Genomic DNA, 202 nt, shown 5'->3' with positions numbered 1-202 from the left:
ACTTATTCACTTGCCCGTCTCGGTTGTTATTTCGGGTTATTCTTTCTTACATTTGACCCCAATTTGCATCATGTGCCGGGATTTAGTAATGTCACTGTTGAAGGTAACTATGGGATAAAGACTCATGTGACACTATGTATATTTTTCTTTTTACAAGTAACTCTTTGATTTGTTATCGGTGTATACGCGAACATGCAAGCGC

General features: G+C 38.1%; 1 protein-coding gene across 2 annotated transcripts in view; it reads right to left on the bottom strand.

Annotated features, from left to right (window-relative positions):
• The window catches only part of LOC119586181 (TRPM8 channel-associated factor 2-like), a 29,442-nt gene that overhangs the window by 12,646 nt on the left and 16,594 nt on the right, over nt 1–202 (bottom strand). The window lies entirely within an intron of this gene.

This window comes from Penaeus monodon, chromosome 21 (genome assembly GCF_015228065.2).
Source record: "Penaeus monodon isolate SGIC_2016 chromosome 21, NSTDA_Pmon_1, whole genome shotgun sequence".
In the NCBI taxonomy this organism is placed as follows: Eukaryota; Metazoa; Arthropoda; class Malacostraca; order Decapoda; family Penaeidae; genus Penaeus; species Penaeus monodon.
This window is presented reverse-complemented; position numbering and strand designations above follow the sequence as displayed.